We start from the raw sequence: 17,265 nt of genomic DNA on the forward strand, positions 1-17,265 counted from the left end.
CAAAGGAGAAGAGGTTGATGTCATATATTTAGATTTCAAAAAAGCCTTTGTCTTGGTCTCCCATGATGCCTTCATGGTAAAATTGGGGAACTGCAGCCTTGACAACCTTGGGGTCCGATGGCTGGGGAACTGGCTCTGTGGTAGGACCCAGAGAGTGACAGTCAATGGAACTGAATCAACATGGTGCATGGTGACCAGTGGTGTCCTCCATGGCTCAGTACTCAGACCAGTTTTCTGTAATATATTTATAAATTATCTGGATTCAGGTGTCAGAAATGGACAACACCAAATTATGGGGAAGTGCAGTCACTCTAAAGGATAGGCTAGCAATTCAGACCAACCTGGAGAAGCTCACAAGGTGGGAGGCTAAAAACCTGATGACATTCAACACAGAGAAATGCAGGGTGCTCCACCTTAGGAGAAAAAACCCACATCATACTTATAGGCTCAGCAGTGCTACAGTCACTAGCACCATGACTGAAAGAGACTTGGGGGGTCATGACTGACCACAAGATGAACATAAGCTACCAATGCGATGCTGCAGCTGGCCAAGCAAATAAAACTCTGGCTTGCATCTACTGATGCATCTCAAGCAAGACCCAAGAAGTCATCCTCCCACTTTACTCAGCCTTGATGAGGCCACAGCTGGAATACTGCATCCAATTCTGGGCTCTGTACTTTAGAAAGGATGTGGAGAAGCTTGATAAGAGTTTAGAGGAGAGCCGTGCATGATTAGAAGTCAAGAGAAGAGGCCTCATGAGAAGAGGCTGAGAGGCATGGGACTCTTCAGCCTGGAAAAGCAAAGGCTCAGGGGTGACTTGGTGGCAGCCTATAAGTATGTAAGCAGAGTACATCAGGAACTTGGAGAATGTCTGTTCACCAGGGTGCCCCAAGGGAAGACAAGGTTTAGTTCACAAAATCTGGGAAGACCATTTTAGAATGGACATAAGGAAGATCTTCTTTACCATCCAAGTATCCAGAATCTGGAATAGACCTAACCCTCCCCCCCCTCCCCCCGAAGTAGTGCAATCACCTACTCTGGATACCTTTAAGAAACACCTGGATGCTCATCTTGCTGAGGTGATCTGACCTCAGGTGACTTCCTGCCCCTTGGGCAGGGGGCTGGATGTAATGATCTCGCAAGGTCCCTTCCAGCCCTAAAATCTATGAAATCTATGAAATTAAGGAATCCCAGCACTCTTATGCTTTCAATGAATGGAGCCATGGTTCATCTTGTCTATTATTCTGTCTCCTACTATGACCAGTACTTGCTGCTTTAGGGTAATGTTCAAGACATCATGCAGCAGCCAGTTATGGAATGATGTAGCTACAAGGAATATTTCTTCCTAGCCCTCATTATTTATAGGCTGATTTGTGCATTGGATCATAGGGGTTTACATCCTTTCCATCTCTTAAATTTTCAAAATCCATACTATTATAACCCAAGGTGTCTTTGTTAGCCATAAATATGTCTTGATAGCCTCTTTAACTGGTTATCTTTGGTATGAGTTCCCTAGGCAAGCTGTGCTTTCTGTAGATAAGAATTTCTTTTTGTCATGTTGAATTTGCTGACTTTCAATTTTATTGAGTATCTCTTTGCTCTCATTAGGAGAGAACATGACCAGTATTGCTTAACTGACCTTCATTAATGTGTATAATTATATCAAAGTATTTTATATTACCTATTTATTTTGCTTCCCAAAGTATTATAACAAACTATTGGTCTCTGAATGTCAGCAAAACAAACCCTTATAAATTTTTCCTGAGAAAAACAAAAGTAACTTCTCTGTGGAAGAGAGAAACCACTTTATTTTTCACTTCCAGAGATCTGTCTCCAAACTCATTTTTGATGGAAAGAAGATGAGTTTCAGACTCAGATGAATGGTCCTGAACTGGAATGTTTTTTCAGCTATCTGAAGAAAGAGTTAAGTGTTCGTCAATTTTGTCTAAACTGCTAGGTTTTTCCTGGAAATAGTGCTAGGTTTTCATAAGCCTGGAGACGTTTTTGTCATTTCAACCTCATTCAGTTTATTATATCCTGCCAGCCATGTCTAGATAAACTGTAATGAAGGCTGTGCCACCATTATAAGCCCAGGTCTACTCTATCAACAAGACTTCAGTACCATGACCATTATAAGAGCCCTAAAATTTGATCTGCCATTGATGATAGGCAAGTTTCAATTTGTGCTTGCTAGCCTGCAAAAATGATCTACAAATGGCATGCTGCAGGCTGTTATTTTGTATCCTGCTACATGGTTTGAAAGATCTGTCCCTTCTCTTCAACATGAAGGTCATTTCTCCAGATCAGAAATTACAATTGTTCAAAGGGAATGTGGGACCATGACACAAAACTTAATTTAAAGTTTAAAAAAAATCTCTAGTCAGTATAGTTATGCTATGTGTCCATAGAGTGTCTATCATTTGACAAAAGATTAATTTATTTCCACGTAGAAGGTCAAGACAGTTTCCAAGGAAAACACTATACTCATTTTAGGAATATCGTCTTAAATTGGAGTATTTTTAAATGATTAATGCTTTTCTCCAAAACAACTCTCATTTTATTTTTAATACTAACCATCCTCCCTCCCTACTTCCTTTTAAGACAGTAAAACATCTCCCCACCTACTTTTATCAGGAAGTTATTTTCGGAGGGCATTCTTGAGGCTGTGTCCATCCCAGACTACAAACTACTGCATCCTTTTGTGGATTCTGTCAGTTCCTGAAAAGCATGAGTAGCAATAACTAATCATTCTTAAGTGAAAAGAGTAGCTATCTGAAGGATTTGCTACCTGAAACAAGTTCTTCTTTTAAAGAGTTGAATTAAAGATCTCTCCAAACAGTATTTTGTAAGTTAAGTCTATCTGTGTATATGTGGTGTATGTGTATAGATGTGTCTCTGTTCATGAATAGATTGGTCTTTAGCTTATCCTGTACCTGTAAGCTAGCCATACAATATCAAGTTCTCTGATGCAGAAAACTCTCAGAGTAGGAACCGTTTGCATTTCTATTTAAGCAGCCTGGAGACAAATATAATGAAATGAATAGCCTTTTAATTTAATTGGCTTCCAATGTGAATCTGAGAATAGAAAGCACAATACGTTTCACAGTTACTGTAGAAACGGTTGAGGTCAGTAGCACAGCAGGCAGACCCTACATCAGTTACCACTGCTGTTGTGCAGTAATTTTTTTAATTCTCATTGCATCTCCATCAGACCCCAGGAAGCCTGATAATTCTGCTTTAGTATTCCAAGTGGAAGTGCCGGGCCATTTGTCAGTGGCCAGATCATGCAATGGAATCCATTAAAAAAAACCTGCCAAAATGAAAAACTGCATTATGTCAGTGTTCTTTTATATTGGCAACAAGAAAAAGATCAGGCTAAAAAAATAGGAGAGGGAAAAAGCCTTCAATTTCCTTATTATAGGAGAGAGAGATAGACAGAATGAGGCAAGAAAAAGTAGTAGAAAATGGATAATAATCTGCCAAGAAACCTTTTTCAAATACGTCTTTCTATTATAAATTACCAGTACTTAAGATTTATGTGCAGCTTAGTGGAGTCCGCCTTACTGAACGCAATGCAAGCAAAAAGATAGATAATATCTTACTAATGTTCAATATCTTTCTAATGTTGATCTTGTGCTCTTTACATTGTAGAAATGGGGAGGGATAGTAAATGCTCAGCCAGTCCAAGAACTCATCAAGAAAAGTGTTAAACCTTCATATCCATGCATCCAGCAAAATAAAAATGCTGGCACTGCTCCCAAAGATGAGCAAAGGGATTTCTCTACTATTTTTGGAATGCTTTGTTCAAGATCTGTGGGGCTGCTCAAGCTTTTTATGCTTTTCCAGAAAAGTTCAAATCTCATTATGTCTTATGCTAATCTTTAGAATTATCCTGAAATCATAACACAAATGTATGTGTATGCAATGTAACTGGCTGTATAAAGGAGGAGATTCAAGAGGAACTCGTCATGTTTTTGTTTCTAATGTTCAGAGTTTTGTTTTTGAAAGTGCATTGTCTTTTTAACAGGCAAGACTCTTTGGGTAGATGGGATATCTTTTATTAGACCACCTGAGTAGTTGGAAAGAGTTCTTAGCAAGCTTTTGGGTGCAGTCACCCTTCATCAGGCATAGGGAGTCTCTGTTGGTCTGAGACCCCAGGGCATGAGAGAAGCCAGAAGTGTGGTAGGATGTCAGTGAAAATGTAAATAGGTAGAGATAAGCAAGACAAAAAGTGAAGCAGGAAAGGGGAGAGGGAAGAGAGCAGGGCAGAAAAGAAAAAAACAGAGGGAGGAGCTCATTTTTGATCCTGTGTATTACATGTAGGTGTTTGCATACATACCAATGCTATTGGTTACAGTACACCTTTAAAAAATCTTGTGGCATCCCAGGGTGCTACAGTACCTTGACTCATAATCACCGCTGTAAGGGTCAGAGCTCCAAGCCCCAAAATGAGAGGCCTCAGTTCAATTCCCTCCTCAGCCTGGGGGGGAGGGAATTCAAACCCTAGTGCCCATCTCTGTGAAGTGCACCCTAACTGCTAAGTAACTATGGACTATTCTGGGTAGTGGGTGTCCCCCCTGCATGTAGCTACTGCAACACTGTGTCAAAAACAATCCAATATTCACTGCGCTAAGAAAGTGAGCATACAAGACAATACAGGGTGTTACTGTTGTGTCAAAGGCATCTTCCTGAGAAAGGAAAACCCTGATTCCAATCTGTTGCCACAATCAATGTAAGTTGATTGTACCCAATGACTGGTTAAGGTAAGTATCAGAACAATTGTGAGTGTGAGAACTGCAATCAGGGTTCCCAGGTGAATGTGCAAGCTGCTATTTACTGTACAAAAGGAGCACACCATCTTTCCTCTTCCTCCCCTGACTGTTTTTGAAAAGAAATAGGGGCTGCTACAACATTTTGTGAGATGCCTGGTCTTGTTAGCAATCTAAGAAGACCCACTGGACTGAGTGCCTCAGGGGATATAAAAGGGAATTGGGAATGCCTTATTTCAGGATCCTGATTGGGTTTAGACATAAACCAGGTACTGAGCTGCTCAGCCCTGCCAAGGCTAAAACAATTCTAGGCATGTAGAGATGCAACTTAAGCATGTGGGGATTTTACAGTAAAAAAGTAAGCCACTTCTTGTTCAGGCTTTTCCAAGATTAGGAGGTATGCAAGCAGGGTTCTTCAGGATTACACTTTTGAAATTAGGTGCCTGAATGCCACCTCAGTCTCACTTTAGGCACAGAAGACGAGGGTGGCCATCATAAAGGACAGTCCAGTTGTCCTCTGTTGATATGAAACTAGATGCCTTTATGTCCTCTATTTTCCAGGTTTCAAATCAATAGAGGACAGAGTAGTAGAAAACCAGAATGCCCTCTATGATGGTCCCCCTACAGAAGACCCTCTTCATGATGTTACCCTTTGTAGCCAGCTGGGCTGCTGCTTTTAAGGGCCAGGAAGCCTGGGCCTGGCCACCCTGGTCCAATTATCAAATTCAGCTGAGAATTCAGCTTACTTCTCTACCAACGGCTGAAGCAGAGGGGAAATTGTGAGCAGAAGGCTAAGGTAGGTAGAGGCTTGTTTTGATGCTGTTGTTTGGGGGTGGGTTAAGAATAAGCCTTTGCTTTGAGAGAGCATGGGCAGGGCAGTGAGTTTTCCCAAAGTTGGGGAAGGATGGCTATTGGCTAGTAGCTCACATGAGTGACCTGTGGTCTTGGGGTCGCTCTTTGAAATTTGAGAGAGGTATAAACTTGCCTAAGAGATGATACTACAAGGACCCCATTCTGCTATGCTGGATCCTGCTGAGCAGTAATTCACTCTGAAGCTGGCTCAGAAAAGTTAATCTGAGTTAACTCTTACAAGTGGATTAAAATTATTTGTGGCTGTAGCTGTTGAGACTGAAATTAGCCTTGAAGTCTATGTGGCAGTAAAGTGCACAGAGAGATGTCTGACCTGGCTGGTAGTGGAAGTAGTGTTACTGCAAAAGCCTGGAGCTCTGTGAGAGCTCAGTTACTCAGCTGAGGATGAACTAATTTGGGTATCTACTCTGCACTGCAGCAATGTAGACATAACCTTAACTGCCTTTATTTACTGTAGAACTGAAGTAAGTGAAGGTAAATTAATGTCACCTTAATGCTGAATAAGAATCTCCACACAAGTGTTTAAGGCAGCCCAATTAATTCCCTCTTTAATTTTCACCTTTAGTTAATATTGATTAATTTTCCAGAGCGTGTCTGTTTAGGCAAGTAACTAATTCAAAGGAATTATTCCTTGAATATACCTCCAGCAGTAGCCAAAGAGGGAGATACTGCCAAGAGGATGAGGAGGTAGGTTTTCAGGGGAGACTTGAAAGTAGTGGCTATAAAGCAGCATAATCTAGGATTAGAGGTGAGACAAACCCACAGTGAATGATGGAGAGTTTAAAGGAAGACAACATGCATGTTGCCTTCCTTTCAAGGGACCAGAAGCTTTAGAATGGTTTCTGATCATAAAAACAGTTCAGCTCAGGCCTAAGATTCTGAATGTGTTTCTGTGATGTTAATGCATGTCATGGGTTGGGACAATGTAACCTATTGCCTCCAAGTCAACAACTGATAAATATTCAGCACGTAATATTAGAATTGGTCCAAAAAAAACCCACTCATCTTTTTTTTTTAATGTTTAGCTAAAAGTAAAGTGTATGAGATGCTCTTTCTCCTAGGGAAGGAACTGAGCTTTACCATAAGCACGCTTTTCCTCTTACTAGCTGACACCCTGTTTCTAAAAGTAGCCTTTTTGTAGTGCTTAGAATTGAGCAACCTTGCAGTGACCATTTGAGTTTTATCACGTGACACATTTTAATACAATCTTGTTCCCTAATTTTAAAGAAATGCCACCTATTAAAAGCTGGCCTGATAATTGTACACAGAAGAGTAGTTGTTTTACTGCAAAATGTTTTGCACCTGGCATGTCCTCGCTCTGCAGTATGCTAAATAATGCATGCTCTTTCCAAAGGATATTAAAACACTGCTTTAAAGATGAAACGGAGAGAGCAGCTTGTAACATAATACGTTGGGAGAAACGATCAGTAAGAATGAATGGAGAAAATGGCAATGTCAGCCCTCATGGAACTAACTCATCTTTATTATCTTCTGATTTATGTAGCAGGAAGACTCTAAGAGGAGCCATGCTGATATTAGCTGGTAAAGTGGGGGAAGACACTATGACCTGTGCAGTAACACCCAAAGGCATAACTGGGCAGTTTTGCACTCTGGGCAGCAACACTGTACAAGGAAAGGAGCAGCAGCTGGTAGAGCTACAAAAGGACAGGCTGCTGTGGGGCTTACCATGGAAGCAGCCACCAAAATGTGTGTCAAGTGGTGATTGCATTAAAGGCGTGAGGGTTAATTAATACCTCCCCCAGCATCAGTGGCTTCCCCTGACAGCAGACCTCTGGACTGGCATCAGCCCTGTTTTTACTGCTCTGCCTTCCATGCCCATCTCATGTCCAACACTGCACCCAGAGCCACCCTTAGAGAAAATGGTGCCTTGGATGAATCTGTATTTTGGGTGCCCACCCTCCTCCCCTGGCACCCTCCAAGTCGGTAGCACTGCTGTAGACATAGGCAGGTGGGGAAAGGACTGGGGGTCTGGGGCTGCCTGGGCACATGGCCCCATCCCCAGCTCCTCTCCACTCCTGACTGTAGAGCTGCAGCCACCTGGCATCTGGGCCCACCAGTGCCCGAGTGCCCGCATGGAGCCACTGCTGAGATTGGGAGTGACCATGACATGCCTGGCACAATGTGCAGCCAGTCCCAGCTGGGGGAGGGGGGAAGAAGGAGGGCAGGTGGTCCTATCCCATGCTCAGTCTCCATCACTGTGGGAGTGTGTGTGTGGTGCCTCCCTGGCATCCCCTGACTAGGGCAAGCTGGGCACTTACCTACTTCACCCACTGCTAAGGCTGGATCTGACTGCACATGCCTACCAGAACCACTGTATAGAAAGTGCAGGGTGGGGCAGGGCAGGATGGTGAGGTGCCCGATGGCTACATTGCAGAACTACCCCCACATCTTTAGGCAGCATCTGGGGCTTGTGCCCCGCTTGCCAACCCCTAGTTATGCTGCTGATAACACCTAAACAAACTGAAATAATTTCAAAACAGTGAATTATATAAAAACATGAAGGGGACTGACTAAGTGACCTCATGAGGTCCCTTCTTACTTATTTTCATCTGTATGGTAACTGGGATATCCTATTCTAGGTATAGTAAGAAGCCAGGCAGCAACAAGAGATGGAAAAGGTGGAGGGGGCACCTTGCCCTATACTCATGGTATGTTATACAGCTTAAGAAGTTAAAAAGCCATTGCTGTGTGCCAAGCCTTGTCTCAAGAAATGAGGCATTTTAAGTATTATAGCAGTGTAGTTAAGTGTGATGAGTTATTTCTGTTTCCTTGTTTGTAGAGGTCTAATCTTTTTTTTATGGTTTCAATCACATGATACTGAAATCTGGCACACAGTTTGTCAGTGCAGGTGTGCATTTTATTTTAGAATATTCAGAGTGAGATTTTTTTCTTTTCTTACATTTTCTTTTCAAAGTTGTAATACTGCCCAATGAAACATACATTTTCTTTAATTTGATTTCAGATTCTTTAAATTTAGTCAAACTGATTGTCTTAGAAAAACCCTGAGTTTGAAAAACAGTAACAGTTCTTGCATGGCACTGTAAATCCCAAAAGAATTGTTGTTGCTGCTGTTTAACCATCTTGAAGTTACCAACTAAGAAAACTTAAAAAATAACAATCCTATGTTTCTTCCAGTTTTGAAGGATTTCTATTTCAGTTGTTCTGTGGTCTCAAAATTAGGAAACCAGATAATCTGGGTCTCAGAGTCATGGTTTTAGGCTCATAGCTTTTCTGAACTAGACCTTGAATATGTTGAGCATCTCTAGAGCAGCCTAGCGATTGTTCCATGTTGTGCCGCTTGTCAATGAGCCCTGGACATGTTTCTGCTGACACTTATTAAGGGGTGCAAGGCATTTAAACGTGTTTACTGTCATCCTTGTCATAGGCAGCAGCAGTCCCTCGCAGTCAAGGATGATCACTCCCGTGGGTCAAGTAAAGGGTTGTGGATGAGTCCACTGATGACCAAGAAGGCCGATCCTATCACCACAGACTCTTGAGCAGAACCACAGGTGGTGATTAAAGGGAGCGTTGAACTATAGATTTCTTGGTCTTGTTTCCTTTCATTATATTTGTCATTTTTCTGCCTCCAGGATGAGATGGTTTTCCTCAAACTAAGATGTACCTCGTTTCAGAAGGTGTTGCCATGTAGCCCTGTCCTGGGCTAGTTTTTCCCAGTTTGTAACATCGTACTATATCAGGGCAGCAGTTAACTCTCCCAGATAAAAGGGAGTGGGGGCCCTCCCAAAGCACTTGTTTTCTGGGGGCTTGCAGGCTTGTTTGGTGGAGGGGTGGCATTGTAAAGGGGGCCTGGCATTATTACCTTGTGATCATCCTACATGTTTTTTTCAAGTGTAGAGGCTTCACCTGACCTACTACTGCAGGGATGGGGAAAGTCTGGCCTGCGTGCAGGCTTTGGCCAGCAGTGCACTTCATTTCCCAGCAGCTCCTGCCCGTGTGGGTGGGGTTGGTTTCCCTGGAAGCCCTAGCAGCATTGTGATAGCATGGGGCTGAGGTTTCTATGGATACCAGCCCCAGAAGCACTGGCAGGGCATGCAGCTGCTCCGGGCCAAGGCTGGGATCTTACAGCAGTGATGGCATGGTCCAGAGCCAGGGCAGAGCCTGTATGCTCCAGGCAGGGGCATGCAGGCAGTGGATCGCAGCTCTACCCCAGCTCCGGACCACACTGTCACTGCTGCAAGGAGCTGGGGCAGAGCCACGACCCACAGCCTGCACGCTCCTACCTGGAGCATGCAGGCTGCAGATCATGGTTCTTCCCTGGCTCTGGACCATACTGTCACTGCTGTAAGATCCCAGCCTTGGCCTGGAGCAGCTCCCTGCCCTGCCAGCTGCTGGGGCTGGTCTCCATGGAAACCCCAGCATCACCTATGACAAAGCAGCTGCTTCTGGGGGTCTCCATGGAACCAGCCCCAGCCACGTGGGCAGGGGCTGCTGGGAAATGGAGTTTGGCAACAAGCTGTAGCCACCATTTTGCCCATCCCTACAGTACTGTATAACCAACTCCACTAAGGCCAGGGTCCAGCGATTTCAGAAATACCCCAGTCCTTGCAGCCCTGATTGCTTATCCCAACTCTCCTTCCCTCCCCATGACCAACTACTTTTAAAATGATGTTCTAGGTTACTTTTCACTATGGAACACAGCTGGATACAGTCCAGAGACAGTTTCTGTAATTGCAAGATGTGTTTAAACTTCTGAGCTGTTTGAACTAGAGTGTTGTGCCTCTATGGCAGGTGAAATGAGAGCTGGGATGGAAAAGGACATTGCAGCAGGAATGAAGAATAAGAGGGAGGAGCAGGAACAGAAGACAATGGATATGGACAAGATAATAGATCACATCAATGGATAAAACCAGCTTGTGCTAGTGCACAGCAATTTCTCTTCCCACAGCTCAGCAAACTTGCAGAATATTCTGCATTTCATTGTTCCTCAAATCATGATGGCTTTTTGTTAATGCTTAGTTGCCTGAATTGGAGCAGAAAAAAGCAGTCCTATTAACAGCTTGTCTGGTATCAGACTCCCTCTCTATTCTCTCACAGCAGGAAATCTTTTCACAGAACAAGCCACAGGCACATCCCTTCAGAAATCAGTGCAAACTTGGACCTTTTGCCAACATCTTCACCCTGACCAACCCAGGCTCCTTCAAAACTAAGCCCAGGGTGCCCATGCCAAAATGAGCTACATGCCACTTGGGGCACAGCTATATCGGGTACTTACCTCCCTGTTAATACCGCTGGTTAATATCTTGTCCAAACCTGCCAACTGACATGTACCTCACAGGAGTAGAGATGGGAATGAACTTTAATCAGCCAATTAGTGTCTCCTGCATGCACAGGCCTGCTAAAAGATATATAAATAGTAATACATCAAATGCATCTAAAGTAACAATTTCAGGCGGCAGAGCAGAAATTACAAAAGTATCATTAACTGACTGCTGTCACCAGTTTAATGTGAAATGTTATCAATGCACTATTTTCATTGAAATGTTACAGAATTTTTGTGTCACCTTATGGAAAGAATAATTGGTATTTAATTGTAGCCTGACTGAATAGCAAAAACATCCTTCCCCTTCCCATCCTGCTGTTCCCCTGAGTTCAATTTTAAAATAGTCTTGATCAATTAAACACTGGCTAGCCAAGAATCATGTGTCTTATCTTATAGTGGACTCCAGTAATAAACAGTCAACTAGAAAAAGGCACCCCTTAAGGACTGTAAAGCCAATGCAAAAATATCCAAAGGGCAAGATATGAAGTGAAAGGTGCATTCAAGACAAAACAACAGGACCGCTAGACAGACACTGGGAAGGGTGCATCTTGCAGATCCACTGCAGCTAGCCTGAGTATTTGGGAAGAGGGTTTACCTACTGTTTCAACAGGTAGCAAACATAGAAATAATTGGGTGTAAACAAGTCCTTCTAGAAATGTTGGGATAGTTGTTAAATAAAGGACAATGCTTTACTTTTCCTAAGAGTTAGTACAGCTGGTTTTTGTTTGGAAAATATTAAGCATTTCCAAGATAACTTTTGCAGTAATACACATTGCATGTATGGAAGGGGTTAGGTAGAGACAACAGAGGAAATTCAGTATTCCCCTCTCGGAAAACAATCCCTCAGAACTGGCTTAATGGAAAATGAACCAAAAATCAGAACTTGATCCAAAACAAAAACTGATCATAAACTGACAAGCTGGATCTGTTGGAGGCTTCTTCGTCCCGAAGAATCAAACTGTGTCAGGTGGGACACCTTAGGTCAATCCCTCCTGAGGAAAAGGTCAATCATCTCCTACAAGAGAATAATGTAGGGAGGAAACCATAACCACTCTTTTAAGGACCTAGACGGACAATATAATTACACCAGTGTCACTTGTGTTGATTGATTGATTTGATACTTATGTAAATTTATGCTGTATCCTGGAACAAACAGATGTACAGCTGTCTTGGGGTAGCTACATGCAGTAATAGCAGCCTACAGCATCTTAATAGTAGGTGTTGAGCAAACAGATTCTAATCTGTTCACATTAAGTAAATGACTCATCCAAGGAAAAGTTTGAACAGATGACACCTATGCTAGTGTAATGTAGGGTGTCACTAGATATAGCTACCTTATCGGTATCAAATGACAGTGATATATAATTTGTTATGAACTGTTATGTCCACATACTCCTATAGCAATACAAGTGCAGCAAAACCATTGTAGTTTTAACCTTGAAAGAAACCAGATTACAGCAGTTTAGGTCACCCCTATCTTTGTAGGTGGAACAGGTAAGTGCTGATGTGGGTAACTCTCCCATCCCTTTTTAAAGCTAGTTATGGTTGCATCTGTTTTGTTGGGGGTTTTTTAGCCATAAACTAATGTAGGTTCCCCTACCACCACCAGGGTCACTGTATACCTGATTGAAGTAAACTTCACCAGCTTGGGCTTGTACAACCCACACCCAAACTTCTCTCTTTATAACAGTAATGGCTTGGACACAGCACAGTTTTGAAGTCATGGGCTGGAGTAGGACAGGGCCAACGAACCTTGTGTTGAAAGTTTCCAAGCATGTCATTAGTTATAATAAAGGCAAACTCAAATTCCACCCTGAACTCCCATGAACAAATGACTGTCAAATCCCATGTTTTGATGGCTTTTGAGAAAGCACTTGTTACAGTGCCACTTGAGCAAATTTTGTTAAGCTGAAGAAAATGAGGAATTGTAAGGAGGTGGCTCATGTATGGCCAGATGTGTAAAGTGTTTGAAATGGGGGAAGCATCAGGTTGTAGAGATGTTACTAGAAGAGTTCTCAAAGTTTTGTTTTAGGCTTGAACAGGTACATATTTTTCATTGATGGCTTTGGCACACAAAGCAAGAGCATGGTAATGAGACAAAGCAGAGGACTGGGATATCCTACATGAAGAATGAGATGAGGTTGAGGATGGGGTGGAGAAAATAGAATTGAGTAGTGCAGAATGCAAGGTTAGGAACTTGAGGGCGAACAACAAAACCTCTATTAGTTGGGAGCCCATCAGTCAGAAATGACTGAGATGGAGAAGGACTCTTGGGTTATTATTTGGTCTTGGGATGACTGTAAATTATTAATGTGAACCTAGCACATAAGGAGTGGTATTTTCAGTACAGGTAAGGAAGTACTAGCAGAGCTGACCTTAAGGAAAATAGTGCCCTGGGTGACCTTGTATTTTGGCTTCCTATACTCCTTCCTGTCTTGCCCTGCCCCAGGGGTCACTCTGGCCTGGCTTGGGTTGTCACATCTCCTTTCCTTCCCCTGCTGCTTCTCATTGCCCCATTAGGTAGAGGTGGTGCCATGCTTCCCCTTCTGCTTCTCACCCCCATGACCCAGGGACAGGTATAGGCTGTCTGTAGCTTGAGATGGAGCTAACGGAGAAATGATGCAGGGGAGTGGGGGCCACGTGGCCTTGTGTGGATGACACCAGTGCTCCCCGCTGCTGCAGCTCCTGGTGGCAGTGGCAAAGGCAGCCTGAGATGGGTGAGGCAGGGGTCTGGGGTCCTGGCCCTGGCCTGCCAGTGCTAGCAGCAGCCCTGTAGTCATCACCCTGCAGTGAATGGGGGTGGGCAGAGCTGGGCAGGGTGGACTCACCAGCTGTGCCTGAGCTGAATTGCAGCTTATTCATGTTTCCACAAACAGGCACAGAACTTGCATGTCCTTACCTGCGTGAATAAGATTGCATAAGCCAGCAGTTCCCTATGTAAAGGGGCAGGTGGTGTTTGTGCCTAGAGCACATGACCACTTGAGAAAAAAAAATTAGCAAGAAGTTAAAAATAGACTATGCCAGACAGAATGCATCCTTGTCGGTAAGTATTAAGACCCCTCTTAAAATCTCTGCCATACAGGATTACATTCCAATACAGTAAGAATTGACGTGGGTAAAAATCAGCCCAGTTTTAGATATGCCAAATGCCCCAAATATCTAGGCTCTGTTCTACCCAAAGATTTTTCCCTGATTGACTGAAACAAGTCCCAAGTGAATCTAATAATTTACCACTGGTAATAAGCATTCAGAGTTAAGCTTGTATCAGGTACACCCATGTAAAATATAATATTAGTGAATCCTAATAAGTTTCCAGGTAATTGACCAGAGTTTTTGACAATAAACAGTTTTCAAGGTCACAGTTTACCACGGTTCTTTTGGAAAAGTTTTCAGAAGGGTCTAAGATCTCTTTCTTTCTTTTCTTTTTTCTCTTTGGCAGTGCAGAGTTGGACTTCCAGCTCACTTGGAAGTTAAAGTCCAGCAGGTCAACTTAAGCTTTTTAGGCTTTTTTGGTCATCTTGGAACTTAGATGCTAGAAAGAGCAGTCCTTCTGTTGCAGAGCTATAAAGTTCACAAGGCAGAGAGTAAACTCTCATGTACTGACTAGTATGTGCAGCTGTCTTGGATGTTTGTACAAGAATTTCTGCTGATGGCAGTTCTCCTGAAATGAACCTCTATGCAAAATATATGCCTTTGATAATCTGCCATTGAAATGCTAGTGGGAAATATATTTTGTTTTGTTTGTGGGGGGGAGGAGAGGACCAAGAGAGAGAGAGACATGTGCTAGTGACTGGGCAAATAAGCTGGGGAATCTAATAAACTTCTGCTTGTTTTGAAAGTAGTATACAGGTGATCTAATCTAGCCCCCAAAATGTTTCAAATTAGCCTTCAGTCAAGAGTACCACTTGGCAGACAGAAAACCTCCATGTATCAACCCTATAATCAGTACAGAAGGGCAAGTGATTTCAAACTGCCTATGAACAATACTCCTTATGACACCTATTCAAACTATGTTCAACAGTGGAAGTCTTCCCCTTATATTTCCTGAGCTGTATAATCCAAGCCCTCAGTAAGCATTAATGAGAATACCATCCCACTCCAAGTAGGAGCTACATAACATAACACCCAGAGATGTACTTCCTGGTAAGCAGACTTGAGTGCTCACCAGTTAGTGAAAGGAGTTGTTATGCCTTCATAGCATTAGAGAAGAGAATGGGTAACCCAGCACTTGATATCGAATTAGATATCAAATAAACTTCCTCTTCCTTTTCCATTTTCTTGACACACTGAATTTTTGAGATCGAAATGCCTCTCTTACAAAATTGGCCTGTTTCAAAAATTCAAGCTGAAGTTGCTGCTCATGGGGTCATACTACTATTCACTAATAGCCAGCCACAAAACAGTATTTAATGAAGTACCTCTCCCTGACATGGAGGAACAATCACTCTCAGCTTCACATGTCTGAAAGTATCTGGATCTGGCTTTTGTCAGGCAAGTCCCTAACTGACCTCAGCAGGCTGAACAAGTGACTTCAAGATCTCATTCAGCTGCTCATGACTTCTGTGCCTACCATAGCTGGGAGACTAGGCAGTGCTGTGCCACTCTAATTATATGATCAGAAAAAGACGGGTAGCTGGAACTAAAATATAAGTTATATTTTGAGTTTAGACATGAACAAATCTGAGTGACTGATTTGCACACAGGTCCAATACAAGTCACCCTGTTCTGTATCATCTTTTTATGCCAACTGTTCATCAATTTTGTTACTTCTCTTGTAACTCTAAATTCTTAATAGGTATTCAGTTTTGTTCTTTTGGTATGCTGTTATGGTTCCATCTAGCAACGATCCATAGATCTAGTGTGGCTCCTACTACTTCTCTTTACAGAAATCTTCCGGTGTCTTAATTTTTTTGTCCAGTATGTTCTCTACCCAGAGCATTTAGCTTCTTGCTTTTGTAGCTGACTGTTTACAGCTATCTATTTCCACTTCTTTTCTAATCTGGGAAACTCTTGAAGTTGTTAGGAGATACCTCTGGGGAGTTATTGAATGTAATTGCTTCAATAATATCTTTTGTTCATTTCTGCAAGCATTACAGGATCTTTAAAGTACATGTCATTTCAGTTCCAGGATCATTAAAGTCACTTATTTTCTCAGCCCAATAGTACTTTATGTTCTAACTTTTGGTAGTTTTAAGAAGACACAAATATAACAAAATGGCCATTAAATGGCAAATGCTTATTAAGTAAGTCTTGTCCAACACAGTCCTCATGTGGATTAAATGCTGGAGGCCAGTAAAGTTCTTAAGTGTGGTCAGACTTGTCTTCTCAGATAAACCAAAAGGATATTTTTATGGGGGGAGGTGGAAGGATGAAAGGCACACAACTCTACCAATTGGTGATCTACTTCACAGCACCTGAGAAGGCCTGTGGTACTTCTTCTTTAGAAGGGGCTGTATATGGGAATCCTATAATCTGTATTGTTTCTACCAGTCGCTGAAGAAACTTCCTCAGATTTTTTTGCCATGGTATAAGGAAGAGCTAATTCAAATGTCTGGCTTGTAGAAGAAACTCTTCAGCACAGGGCATGTGGTATATTTTTCTATCTGGCTGTGTGTTTGCTTGAACAGTTTTACAGAAAGGGTTCAAATACATATTGATGAGCATAAAAAGAGCAGGAAAACCAGTTGATATGACACTGCCCAGCAAGGGCAATGATACACCACTTGACTCCCTCTCTTTGAAGTTTTGGCATCCTGTTTTGTTTGTATGTCTTTTCTGTAAGAAAGCAAAATCTGCTTCCGTGTCCATGACTCATTTTTTATTTAGTCTGAAAAGCTAACCTAGCTCATAATTACTGTAGTAAATTCAAAGCTGTCCAAGTTGCTGGTGAAGAGGGTCTTAAATGCCTCTATTTTTTGTTTCAGGGCCTCAGATGCACCATCTAAAGTCCCTATACTATTAAAAAAGCTACGAGAGATGTTGACTGAAATTCTTGGCATCTCCGAAGTCTGTGGCAAAGATCTCATTTACTTCAACAGAACAGAGACTTTATATTTTCTCTCAAAAAAAATTTACTTGATTTCCAGTTATTGCTTCAAACCTCACAGTAGTGTCAACAGTAATGAAGGAAATGAGATGTGCAAATATAATAATGAATATTTGACTCAAACTGAAATTGCTGCTCATGGGATCATACTATTATTCATTAAATCCTGTTCAGCCCAAATGCCAGTATTCATGAAACTATTAGTAAACAGCTTGTGCTGGAAGTGCAGTCCATGTTATTCACTAATTGTTCAGTATATCCCTATTAACCTTTCCTC

This window comes from Crocodylus porosus, unplaced genomic scaffold (assembly GCF_001723895.1).
Source record: "Crocodylus porosus isolate Cpor-Errol unplaced genomic scaffold, CroPor_comp1, whole genome shotgun sequence".
NCBI classification, from domain to species: domain Eukaryota; kingdom Metazoa; phylum Chordata; order Crocodylia; family Crocodylidae; genus Crocodylus; species Crocodylus porosus.